Source organism: Calliopsis andreniformis, chromosome 11, assembly GCF_051401765.1.
Source record: "Calliopsis andreniformis isolate RMS-2024a chromosome 11, iyCalAndr_principal, whole genome shotgun sequence".
Taxonomy (NCBI): Eukaryota; Metazoa; Arthropoda; class Insecta; order Hymenoptera; family Andrenidae; genus Calliopsis; species Calliopsis andreniformis.
In genome coordinates this window covers 11,569,180-11,581,749 of record NC_135072.1, presented here as the reverse complement: position 1 = coordinate 11,581,749, position 12,570 = coordinate 11,569,180, and positions in this window count along the sequence as shown.

Here is a 12,570-nt window from a genome sequence, read left to right as displayed (position 1 = left end):
GAAGTCTACGCCCGAAGCATAAAATACAATAAATATACAAGGGTTTTTCCATCGTATATCAGGAATAATTGCAACCAGTGTGAAAGTGATGATCATTTCTACGTTCCGGGCAACATAGGCTTCACGGTAGGGCGTTGTTCCACCAGATCGAACACTTAAGGCCTAAGAAGCCAACGCCAGCAGCATAAAATACAATATAAATACAACAGTTTTTCAATCGTATAAAACGAGTAATTGCAACCAGTATGAAAGTTAACGTCATTTCCACGTTCCGGGCAACCTAGGCTTCACGCTGGGGCGTTGCTCCAACAGATTGTATAGTTAGGGCCTTAGAAGTCAACGCCCGAAGCATAAAATGCAATAAAAATGCATCAGTTTTTCCATCGTATAAAAGGATTAATTGCAACCTGTTTGAAAGTTATGGTCATTTCTACGTTACGGGCAACCTAGGCGTCACTCTAGTGCGTTGCTCCACCACATCTAATAGCTACGGTCTTAGACGTCAACGACAGAAGCATAAAATACAGTAAAGATGCAACAGCTTTTCCTACGTATAAAACGAATAATTGCAACCAGTGTGAAAGTTATTGTCATTTCTACTTTCCGGGCAACCTAGGCTTCACTCTAGGGCGTTGATCCAACAGATTGAATAGTTAGGGCCTTAGAAGTCAGCGCCCGAAGCATAAAATACAATATAAATATAACAGGTTTTCCATCATATAACAGGAATAATTGCAACCAGTTTGAAAGTGATGGTCATTTCTACGTTCCGGGCAACCTAGGCTTCACCCTACGCCGTTATTCCACCAGATCGAATAGTTAGGGCCTAAGAAGTGAACGCCAGACGCATAAAATGCAATAAAAATATAACTGAATTTCCATCGTATAACAGGATTAATTGCAACCAGTTTGAAGGTGATGGTCATTTCTCCTTTCCGGGCAACCTAGGCTTCACTCTAGGGCGTTGATCCAATAGATAGAATAGTTAGTGCCGCAGAAGTCAACGCCAGATGCATAAAATACAATATAACTACAACAGTTTTTCTATCGTATGAAACGAGTAATAGCAACCAGTATGAAAGTTAACGTCATTTCTACGTTCTGGGCAACCTAGGCCTCACTCTAGGGCGTTGTTCCACAAAATTGAATAGTTAGTGCCTAAGAAGTGAACGCCAGCAGCATAAAATACAATATAAATACAACAGTTTTTCCATCATATAAAACGAATAATTGCAACCTGTGTGAAGGTTATGGTCATATCTACGTTCCGGGCAACCTAGGCTTCACTGTAGGGTGTTGCTCCAACAGATTGAATAGTTAGGGCCTTAGAAGTCAACGCCGGACGCATAAAATGCAATAAGAATACAACAGTTTTTCCATCGTATAAAAGGATTAATTGCAACCAGTTTGAAAGTGATGGTCACTTCTACGTTCCGGGCAACCTAGGCTTCACTCTAGGGCGTTGCTCCACCAGATCGAATAGCTAGGGCCTTAGAAGTCAACGCCAGAAGCATAAAATACAGTATAAATACAACAGTTTTTCCATTGTATAGCATGACTAATTGCAACCAGTGCGATAGTAACGATCATTTCGACGTTTCGGGCATCCTAGACTTAACTCTGAGGCGCTGCTCCACCAGGTCGAAGAGTTAGGGTCTAATAAGTCAACACCGGAAGCATAAAATACAATATAAATGTAACACCTTTTCCATCGTAGAAAACGAATAATTGCAACCTGTGTGAAGGTTATGGTCATATCTACGTTCCGGGCAACCTTGGCTTCACTGTAGGGTGTTGCTCCACCAGATCGAATAGGTAGGGCCATAGAAGTCTACGCCCGAAGCATAAAATACAATAAATATACAAGAGTTTTTCCATCCTATATCAGGAATAATTGCAACCAGTGTGAAAGTGATGGTCATTTCTACGTTCCGGGCAACGTAGGCTTCACTCCAGGGCGTTGTTCCACCAGATCGAACACTTAGGGCCTAAGAAGGCACCGACAGAAGCATAAAATACAGTATAAATATAACAGTTTTTCCATCGTATAAAACGAATAATAGCAATCAGTGTGAAAGTTATGGTCATTTCTAAGTTCCGGGCAACCTAGGCTTCACCGTACGGCGTTGCTCCAACAGATTGAATAGTTAGGGCCTTAGAAGTCAACGCCCGAAGCATAAAATGCAATAAAAATGCAACAGTTTTTCCGACGTATAAAAGGATTATTTGCAACCAGTTTGAAAGTGATGGTCATTTCTACGTTCCGGGCAACCTAGGCTTCACTCTAGGGCGTTGCTCCACCAGATCGAATAGCTAGGCCCTTAGAAGTCAACGCCAGAAGCATGAAATACAATATAAATACAACAGTTTTTCCATCGTATAAAACGAATAATTGCTACCGGTGTGAAAGTTATGGTCATTTCTACTTTCCGGGCAACCTAGGCTTCACGCTAGGGCGTTGCTCCAACAGATTGAATAGTTAGGGCCTTAGAAGTCAACGCCCGAATCATAAAATACAAAATAAATAGAACAGTTTTTCCATCGTATAAAACGAATGATTGCTACCGGTGTGAAGGTTATGGTCATTTCTACGTTCCGGGCAACATAGGCTTCACCCTAGGGCGTTGTTCCACCAGATGGAATAGTTAGGGCATAAGAAGTCAACGCCAGAAGCATAAAATACGGTATAAATACAACAGCTTTTCCATCGTATAAAACGAATAATTGCAACCAGTGTGAATGTTATGGTCATTTCTACATTCCGAGCAACGTAGGCTTCACTCTAGGGCGTTGATCCACCAGATAGAATAGGTAGGGCCATAGAAGTCTACGCCCGAAGCATAAAATACAATAAATATACAAGGGTTTTTCCATCGTACATCAGGAATAATTGCAACCAGTGTGAAAGTGATGATCATTTCCACGTTCCGGGCAACGTAGGCTTCACGGTAGGGCGTTGTTCCACCAGATCGAACACTTAGGGCCTAAGAAGTCACCGCCAGAAGCATAAAATACAATATAAATATAACAGTTTTTCCATCGTATAAAACGAATAATAGCAATCAGTGTGAAAGTTATGGTCATTTCTAAGTTCCGGGCAACCTAGGCTTCACGCTAGGGCGTTGCTCCAACAGATTGAATAGTTAGGGCCTTAGAAGTCAACGCCCGAAGCATAAAATGCAATAAAAATGCATCAGTTTTTCCATCGTATAAAAGGATTAATTGCAACCAGTTTGAAAGTTATGGTCATTTCTACGTTCCGGGCAACCTAGGCGTCACTCTAGTGCGTCGCTCCACCACATCCAATAGCTACGGTCTTAGACGTCAGCGACAGAAGCATAAAATACAATAAAGATGCAACTGCTTTTCCTACGTATAAAACGAATAATTGCAACCAGTGTGAAAGTTATTGTCATTTCTACTTTCCGGGCAACCTAGGCTTCACCCTAGGGCGTTGCTCCACCATACCGAATATCTAGGGCCTTAGAAGTCAACGCCAGAAGCATGAAATACAATATAAATACAACAGTTTTTCCATCGTATAAAACGAATAATTTCAGCCAGTGTGAATGTTATCGTCATTTCTACATTCCGAGCAACGTAGGCTTCACTCTAGGGCGTTGATCCACCAGATAGAATAGGTAGGGCCATAGAAGTCTACGCCCGAAGCATAAAATACAATAAATATACAAGGGTTTTTCCATCGTATATCAGGAATAATTGCAACCAGTGTGAAAGTGAGGATCATTTCTACGTTCCGGGCAACGTAGGCTTCACGGTAGGGCGTTGTTCCACCAGATCGAACACTTAGGGCCTAAGAAGTCACCGCCAGAAGCATAAAATACAATATAAATATAACAGTTTTTCCATCGTATAAAACGAATAATAGCAATCAGTGTGAAAGTTATGGTCATTTCTAAGTTCCGGGCAACCTAGGCTTCACGCTAGGGCGTTGTTCCACAAAATTGAATAGTTAGGCCCTAAGAAGTGAACGCCAGCAGCATAAAATACAATATAAATACAACAGTTTTTCCATCATATAAAACGAATAATTGCAACCTGTGTGAAGGTTATGGTCATATCTACGTTCCGGGCAACCTAGGCTTCACTGTAGGGCGTTGCTCCACCAGATCGAAGTGTTAGGGCCTAAGAAGTCGACGCCCGAAGCATAAAATACGATATAAATACAACAGCTTTTCCATCGTATTAAATGAATAATTGCAAACAGTGTGAAAGTAGTGGTCATTTCTACGTTCCGAGCATCCTAGGCTTCACTCTAGGGCGGTGCTCCACCATATCGAATAGCTACGGCCTTAGAACCCTACGCCTGAAGCATAAAATACAATAAAAATACAACAGCCTTTTCATCGTATAACAGGAATAATTGCAACAAGCGTGAAAGTAATGATCATTTCGGCGTTTCGGGCATCCTAGACTTAACTCTGAGGCATTGTTCCACCAGATCGAATAGTTGGGGCCTTAGAAGTCAACGCCCGAAGCATAAAATGCAATAAAAATACAACAGTGTTTCCATCATATAACAGGAATAATTGCAACCAGTTTGAAAGTGATGGTCATTTCTACGTTCCGGGCAACCTAGGCTTCACCCTAGGGCGTTGCTGCACCAGATCGAATAGCTAGGGCCTTAGAAGTCAACGCCAGAAGCATGAAATACAATATAAATACAACAGTTTTTCCATCGTATAAAACGAATAATTTCAACCAGTGTGAATGTTATCGTCATTTCTACATTCCGAGCAACGTAGGCTTCACTCTAGGGCGTTGATCCACCAGATAGAATAGGTAGGGCCATAGAAGTCTACGCCCGAAGCATAAAATACAATAAATATACAAGGGTTTTTCCATCGTATATCAGGAATAATTGCAACCAGTGTGAAAGTGATGATCATTTCTACGTTCCGGGCAACATAGGCTTCACGGTAGGGCGTTGTTCCACCAGATCGAACACTTAAGGCCTAAGAAGTCACCGCCAGAAACATAAAATACAATATAAATATAACAGCTTTTCCATCGTATAAAACGAATAATAGCAATCAGTGTGAAAGTTATGGTCATTTCTAAGTTCCGAGCAACCTAGGCTTCACGCTAGGGCGTTGCTCCAACAGATTGAATAGTTAGAGCCTTAGAAGTCAACGCCCGAAGCATAAAATGCAATAAAAATGCATCAGTTTTTCCATCGTATAAAAGGATTAATTGCAACCAGTTTGACAGTTATGGTCATTTCTACGTTCCGGGCAACCTAGGCGTCACTCTAGTGCGTTGCTCCACCACATCTAATAGCTACGGTCTTAGACGTCAACGACAGAAGCATAAGATACAATAAAGATGCAACAGCTTTTCCTACGTATAAAACGAATAATTGCAACCAGTGTGAAAGTTAGTGTCATTTCTACTTTCCGGGCAACCTAGGCCTCACCCTAGGGCGTTGCTACACCAGATCGAATAGCTAGGGCCTTAGAAGTCAACGCCAGAAGCATGAAATGCAATATAAATACAACAGTTTTTCCATCGTATAAAACGTATAATTGCTACCGGAGTGAAAGTTATGTTCATTTCTACGTTCCGGGCAACCTAGGCTTCACCCTAGGGCGTTGTTCCACCAGATGGAATAGTTAGGGCCTAAGAAGTCAACGCCAGAAGCATAAAATACGGTATAAATACAACAGCTTTTCCATTGTATAAAACGAATAATTGCAACCCGTGTGAAATTTATGGTCATTTCTACGTTCCGGGCAACCTAGGCTTCACCATAGGGCGTTGTTCCACCAGATGGAATAGATAGGGCATAAGAAGTCAACGCCAGCAGCATAAAATACAATATAAATACAACAGTTTTTCAATCGTATAAAACGAGTAATTGCAACCAGTATGAAAGTTAACGTCATTTCCACGTTCCGGGCAACCTAGGCTTCACGCTGGGGCGTTGCTCCAACAGATTGTATAGTTAGGGCCTTAGAAGTCAACGCCCGAAGCATAAAATGCAATAAAAATGCATCAGTTTTTCCATCGTATAAAAGGATTAATTGCAACCTGTTTGAAAGTTATGGTCATTTCTACGTTACGGGCAACCTAGGCGTCACTCTAGTGCGTTGCTCCACCACATCTAATAGCTACGGTCTTAGACGTCAACGACAGAAGCATAAAATACAGTAAAGATGCAACAGCTTTTCCTACGTATAAAACGAATAATTGCAACCAGTGTGAAAGTTATTGTCATTTCTACTTTCCGGGCAACCTAGGCTTCACTCTAGGGCGTTGATCCAACAGATTGAATAGTTAGGGCCTTAGAAGTCAGCGCCCGAAGCATAAAATACAATATAAATATAACAGGTTTTCCATCATATAACAGGAATAATTGCAACCAGTTTGAAAGTGATGGTCATTTCTACGTTCCGGGCAACCTAGGCTTCACCCTACGCCGTTATTCCACCAGATCGAATAGTTAGGGCCTAAGAAGTGAACGCCAGACGCATAAAATGCAATAAAAATATAACTGAATTTCCATCGTATAACAGGATTAATTGCAACCAGTTTGAAGGTGATGGTCATTTCTCCTTTCCGGGCAACCTAGGCTTCACTCTAGGGCGTTGATCCAATAGATAGAATAGTTAGTGCCGCAGAAGTCAACGCCAGATGCATAAAATACAATATAACTACAACAGTTTTTCTATCGTATGAAACGAGTAATAGCAACCAGTATGAAAGTTAACGTCATTTCTACGTTCCGGGCAACCTAGGCCTCACTCTAGGGCGTTGTTCCACAAAATTGAATAGTTAGTGCCTAAGAAGTGAACGCCAGCAGCATAAAATACAATATAAATACAACAGTTTTTCCATCATATAAAACGAATAATTGCAACCTGTGTGAAGGTTATGGTCATATCTACGTTCCGGGCAACCTAGGCTTCACTGTAGGGTGTTGCTCCAACAGATTGAATAGTTAGGGCCTTAGAAGTCAACGCCGGACGCATAAAATGCAATAAGAATACAACAGTTTTTCCATCGTATAAAAGGATTAATTGCAACCAGTTTGAAAGTGATGGTCACTTCTACGTTCCGGGCAACCTAGGCTTCACTCTAGGGCGTTGCTCCACCAGATCGAATAGCTAGGGCCTTAGAAGTCAACGCCAGAAGCATAAAATACAGTATAAATACAACAGTTTTTCCATTGTATAGCATGACTAATTGCAACCAGTGCGATAGTAACGATCATTTCGACGTTTCGGGCATCCTAGACTTAACTCTGAGGCGCTGCTCCACCAGGTCGAAGAGTTAGGGTCTAATAAGTCAACACCGGAAGCATAAAATACAATATAAATGTAACAGCTTTTCCATCGTAGAAAACGAATAATTGCAACCTGTGTGAAGGTTATGGTCATATCTACGTTCCGGGCAACCTTGGCTTCACTGTAGGGTGTTGCTCCACCAGATCGAATAGGTAGGGCCATAGAAGTCTACGCCCGAAGCATAAAATACAATAAATATACAAGAGTTTTTCCATCCTATATCAGGAATAATTGCAACCAGTGTGAAAGTGATGGTCATTTCTACGTTCCGGGCAACCTAGGCTTCACTCTAGGGCGCTGCTCCACCAGATCGAATAGCTAGGCCCTTAGAAGTCAACGCCAGAAGCATGAAATACAATATAAATACAACAGTTTTTCCATCGTATAAAACGAATAATTGCTACCGGTGTGAAAGTTATGGTCATTTCTACTTTCCGGGCAACCTAGGCTTCACGCTAGGGCGTTGCTCCAACAGATTGAATAGATAGGGCCTTAGAAGTCAACGCCCGAATCATAAAATACAAAATAAATAGAACAGTTTTTCCATCGTATAAAACGAATGATTGCTACCGGTGTGAAGGTTATGGTCATTTCTACGTTCCGGGCAACATAGGCTTCACCCTAGGGCGTTGTTCCACCAGATGGAATGGTTAGGGCATAAGAAGTCAACGCCAGAAGCATAAAATACGGTATAAATACAACAGCTTTTCCATCGTATAAAACGAATAATTGCAACCAGTGTGAATGTTATGGTCATTTCTACATTCCGAGCAACGTAGGCTTCACTCTAGGGCGTTGATCCACCAGATAGAATAGGTAGGGCCATAGAAGTCTACGCCCGAAGCATAAAATACAATAAATATACAAGGGTTTTTCCATCGTACATCAGGAATAATAGCAATCAGTGTGAAAGTGATGGTCATTTCTACGTTCCGGGCAACCTAGGCTTCACCCTAGGCCGTTGTTCCACCAGATCGAACACTTAGGGCCTAAGAAGTCACCGCCAGAAGCACAAAATACAATATAAATATAACAGTTTTTCCATCGTATAAAACGAATAATAGCAATCAGTGTGAAAATTATGGTCATTTCCACGTTCCGGGCAACCTAGGCTTCACTCTAGGGCGCTGCTCCACCAGATCGAATAGCTAGGGCCTTAGTAGTCGACGCCAGAAGCATAAAATACAGTATAAATACAACTGTTTTTCCATCGTATAAAACGAGTAATTGCTACCAGTATGGAAGTGATGGTCATTTCTACGTTCCGGGCAACCTAGGCCTCACTCTAGGGCGTTGTTCCACCAGATTGAAAAGTTAGGGCCTATGAAATCAACAGCAGAAGCATAAAATACAATATAAACACAACAGTTTTTCCATCGTATAAAACGAATAATTGATACCGGTGTGAAAGTTAACGACATTTCCACGTTCCGGGCAACCTAGGCTTCACTCTAGGGCGTTGCTCCACCAGATCGAATAGCTAGGGCCTTAGTAGTCGACGCCAGAAGCATAAAATACAGTATAAATACAACAGTTTTTCCATTGTATAGCATGACTAATTGCAACCAGTGCGAAAGTAACGATCATTTCGACGTTTCGGGCATCCTAGACATAACTCTGAGGCGTTGCTCCACCAGATCGAAGAGTTAGGGTCTAAGAAGTCAACACCGGAAGCATAAAATACAATATAAATGCAACAGCTTTCCATCGTAGAAAACGAATAATTGCAACCTGTGTGAAGGTTATGGTCATATCTACGTTCCGGGCAACCTTGGCTTCACTGTAGGGTGTTGCTCCACCAGATCGAATAGGTAGGGCCATAGAAGTCAACGCCAGAAGCATGAAATACAATATAAATACAACAGTTTTTCCATCGTATAAAACGAATAATTGCTACCGGTGTGAAAGTTATGGTGATTTCAACGTTCCGGGCAACCTAGGCTTCACTCTAGGGCGTTGATCCAACAGATTGAATAGTTAGGGCCTTAGAAGTCAGCGCCCGAAGCATAAAATACAATATAAATATAACAGTTTTTCCATCATATAACAGGAATAATTGCAACCAGTTTGAAAGTGATGGTCATTTCTACGTTCCGGGCAACCTAGGCTTCACCCTAGGCCGTTATTCCACCAGATCGAATAGTTAGGGCCTAAGAAGAGAACGCCAGAAGCATAAAATACAATATAAACACAACAGTTTTTCCATCGTATAAAACGAATAATTGCTACCGGTGTGAAAGTTAACGACATTTCCACGTTCCGGGCAACCTAGGCTTCACTCTAGGGCGTTGCTCCACCAGATCGAATAGCTAGGGCCTTAGTAGTCGACGCCAGAAGCATAAAATACAGTATAAATACAACAGTTTTTCCATTGTATAGCATGACTAATTGCAACCAGTGCGAAAGTAACGATCATTTCGACGTTTCGGGCATCCTAGACTTAACTCTGAGGCGTTGCTCCACCAGATCGAAGAGTTAGGGTCTAAGAAGTCAACACCGGAAGCATAAAATACAATATAAATGCAACAGCTTTCCATCGTAGAAAACGAATAATTGCAACCTGTGTGAAGGTTATGGTCATATCTACGTTCCGGGCAACCTTGGCTTCACTGTAGGGTGTTGCTCCACCAGATCGAATAGCTAGGGCCTTAGATGTCAACGCCAGAAGCATGAAATACAATATAAATACAACAGTTTTTCCATCGTATAAAACGAATAATTGCTACCGGTGTGAAAGTTATGGTCATTTCTACGTTCCGGGCAACCTAGGCTTCACCCTAGGGCGTTGTTCCACCAGATGGAATAGTTAGGGCATAAGAAGTCAACGCCAGAAGCATAAAATACGGTATAACTACAACAGTTTTTCAATCGTATAAAACGAGTAATTGCAACCAGTATGAAAGTTAACGTCATTTCCACGTTCCGGGCAACCTAGGCTTCACCCTAGGGCGTTGCTCCAACAGATTGAATAGTTAGGGCCTTAGAAGTCAACGCCGGACGCATAAAATGCAATAAAAATACAACAGTTTTTCCATCGTATAAAAGGATTAATTGCAACCAGTTTGAAAGTGATGGTCACTTCTACGTTCCGGGCAACCTAGGCTTCACTCTGGGGCGTTGGTCCACCTGATGGAATAGCTAGGGCCTTAGAAGTCAACGCCAGAAGCATAAAATACAGTATAAATACAACAGTGTTTCCATTGTATAGCATGACTAATTGCAACCAGTGCGAAAGTAACGATTATTTCGACGTTTCGGGCATCCTAGACTTAACTCTGAGGCGTTGCTCCACCAGATCGAAGAGTTAGGGTCTAAGAAGTCAACACCGGAAGCATAAAATACAATATAAATGCAACAGATTTTCCATCGTAGAAAACGAATAATTGCAACCTGTGTGAAGGTTATTGTCATATCTACGTTCCGGGCAACCTTGGCTTCACTGTAGGGTGTTGCTCCACCAGATCGAATAGGTAGGGCCATAGAAGTCTACGCCAGAAGCATAAAATACAATAAATATACAAGAGTTTTTTCATCCCACATCAGGAATAATTGCAACGAGTGTGAAAGTGATGGTCATTTCTACGTTCCGGGCAACGTAGGCTTCACTCCAGGGCGTTGTTCCACCAGATCGAACACTTAGCGCCTAAGAAGGCACCGACAGAAGCATAAAATACAATATAAATATAACAGTTTTTCCATCATATAACAGGAATAATTGCAACCCGTGTGAAATTTATGGTCATTTCTACGTTCCGGGCAACCTAGGCTTCACCATAGGGCGTTGTTCCACCAGATGCAATAGTTAGGGCATAAGAAGTCAACGCCAGAAGCATAAAATACGGTATAAATGCAACAGCTTTTCCATCGTATAAAACGAATAATTGCAACCAGTATGAAAGGTATGGTCATTTCTACTTTCCGGGCAACCTAGGCTTCACCCTAGGGCGTTGCTCCAACAGATTGAATAGTTAGGGCCTTAGAAGTCATCGCCCGAAGCATAAAATACAAAATAAATAGAACAGTTGTTCCACCGTATAAAACTAATAATTGCAACCAGTGTGAAAGTAATGGGCATTTCAATGTTCCGGGCAACCTAGGCTTCACTCTAGGGCGTTGCTCCAGCAGATTGAATAGTTAGGGCCTTAGAAGTCAGCGCCCGAAGCATAAAATACAATATATATATAACAGTTTTTCCATCATATAATAGGAATAATTGCAACCAGTTTGAAAGTGATGGTCATTTCAACGTTCCGGGCAACCTAGGCTTCACTCTAGGGCGTTGCTCCACCAGATGGAATAGTTAGTGCCTTAGAAGTCAACGCCAGTAGCATAAAATACCATGTAAATACAACTGTTTTTCCATCGTATAAAACGAGTAATTGCTACCAGTATGGAAGTGATGGTCATTTCTACGTTCCGGGCAACCTAGGCCTCACTCTAGGGCGTTGTTCCACAAGATTGAATAGTTAGGGCCTATGAAATCAACGGCAGAAGCATAAAATACAATATAAATATAACAGTTTTTCCATCGTATAAAACGAATAATTTCAACCAGTGTGAATGTTATGGTCATTTCTACATTCCGAGCAACGTAGGCTTCACTCTAGGGCGTTGATCCACCAGATAGAATAGGTAGGGCCATAGAAGTCTACGCCCGAAGCATAAAATACAATAAATATACAAGGGTTTTTCCATCGTATAAAACGAATAATAGCAATCAGTGTGAAAGTTATGGTCATTTCTAAGTTCCGGGCAACCTAGGCTTCACGCTAGGGCGTTGCTCCAACAGATTGAATAGTTAGGGCCTTAGAAGTCAACGCCCGAAGCATAAAATGCAATAAAAATGCATCAGTTTTTCCATCGTATAAAAGGATTAATTGCAACCAGTTTGAAAGTTATGGTCATTTCTACGTTCCGGGCAACCTAGGCGTCACTCTAGTGCGTCGCTCCACCACATCTAATAGCTACGGTCTTAGACGTCAGCGACAGAAGCATAAAATACAATAAAGATGCAACTGCTTTTCCTACGTATAAAACGAATAATTGCAACCAGTGTGAAAGTTATTGTCATTTCTACTTTCCGGGCAACCTAGGCTTCACCCTAGGGCGTTGCTCCACCATACCGAATATCTAGGGCCTTAGAAGTCAACGCCAGAAGCATGAAATACAATATAAGCACAACAGTTTTTCCATCGTATAAAACGAATAATTGCTACCGGTGTGAATGTTATGGTCATTTCAACGTTCCGGGCAACCTAGGCTT